Source organism: Nycticebus coucang, chromosome 13 (assembly GCF_027406575.1).
Source record: "Nycticebus coucang isolate mNycCou1 chromosome 13, mNycCou1.pri, whole genome shotgun sequence".
NCBI classification, from domain to species: Eukaryota; Metazoa; Chordata; class Mammalia; order Primates; family Lorisidae; genus Nycticebus; species Nycticebus coucang.
The window spans coordinates 6,375,027-6,376,941 of NC_069792.1; positions in this window are offsets into that span (position 1 = coordinate 6,375,027).

Sequence of the window (1,915 nt, forward strand, 5' to 3'; positions counted from 1 at the left end):
AAAAAAAAAAAGAAGAAAAGAAAAAGAAACTTTAAGAAACGAAATAGCTGAAGATGTTAACAAATGGAAAAATATACCATGCTCATTGCTGGGAAGAATCAACATAGTTAAAATGTCTATACTACCCAAAGCAATAAATAATTTTAATGCAATTCCTATGAAAGCTCCATTGCCATATTTTAAAGATCTTGAAAAAATAATACTTTGTTTTATATGGAATCAGAAAAAAACCTCAAATACCCAAAACATTACTCAGAAATAAAAACAAAGCAGGAGGAATCATGCTACCAGACCTGAGACTGTACTATAAATTGATAGTGATCAAAACACCACAGTGTTTTGTACTGGCACAAAAACAGAGAAGTAGATGTCTGGAACAGAATAGAGAACCAAGAGATGAATCTAGCTACTTAATGGTATTTGATCTTTGACAGGCCATTTAAAAACATTCAGTGGGTAAAAGATTCCCTATTTAACAAATGGTGCTGGGTAAACTGGCTGGCGATCTGTAAAAGACTGAAACTGGACCCACACCTTTCACCATTAACTAAGATAGACTCTCAATGGATAAAACTTTTAAACTTAAGACATGAAACTATAAAAATACTTGAAGAAAGTGCAGGGAAAACTCTTGAAGGAATCGGCCTGAGTGAATATTTTATGAGGAGGACTCCCCAGGCAATTGAAGCAATATCAAAAGTGCATTACTGGGACCTGATCAAACTAAAAAGTTTCTGCACAGCCAAGAACATTGTAAGTAAAGCAAGCAGACAGCCCTCAGAATGGGAGAAAATGTTTGCAGGTTATACCTCTGATAAAGGTTTAATAACCAGAATCCACAGAGAACTCAAATGTATTAGCAAGAAAAGAACAAGTGATCCCATCTCAGGGTGGGCAAAGAACTTGAAGAGAAACTTCTCTAAAGAAGACAGATGCACGATCTACAGATACATGAAAAAAAGCTCATCATCCTTAATCGTCAGAGAAATGCAAATCAAAACTACTTTGAGATATCACCTAACCCCAGTAAGAGTAGCCCACATAACAAAATCCCAAAACCAGAGATGTTGCCTGACCAGAGACGCGAACAAACAGCAGCTTTGCCGTGGGTGTAAACTCACTCCTGTAATTATTAAGTCAAGAAACAGACTACCCGGGATGGGATGGCATGTAGCAAGTTCTTTATTTAGGGGTTTGATTTTATACCTTTCTAGTCACGTACACACTTAATCTATTATCTGTTAGTTTCACCATTACCTCATTTTACCTATCTGAAATTAACTTAAAAGGAAATATTCTGTTACCATATCAACACAATCACTTTTGCAGTAAACATCTTCTTCTAGACACTGACTAATCTCTGAGCAGGTGTCTAAACAAAATTATAAAGAAGAAAGTAGCCACAGGGGAACAGAGTTAATGGAAGAATATCTTTAAGCGTTCACTCAGTTTACTCAGTATGAAGTAACAACTGTGTCTTTTCCTCAGGGCAGAGCACCTATAGACCTCTGACAATATGTTGTTAACATACGTCAACCTTCTGGTCCGTATCTCTGAGGAAGGGCGGCATGCCCTTTGATCTCAGGCTTCACAGGGTGCACAGCTTCAGAGAATGGCCTGCGGAATTTTTAAGTCCAGGCAAGCCAACTCTGCGTGTGTCCCAGCGGGGACCAGGTCCCTTAAGCCTCTGGAAAAAAAGCAAGCCATTTTAAACTCACACTGAGTTCACTTTGTGTGCTTGATGTAGGATATGTTTATTTCTAAATGTTATCCTAGACGGAGATGTTGGCGTGGATGTGGAGAAAAGGGCATACTTCTACACTGCTGGTGGGAATGCACACTAATACATTCCTTCTGGAAGGATGTTGGGAGAATAATTAGAGATCTAAAAATAGACCTGCCATTCGATCCTGTA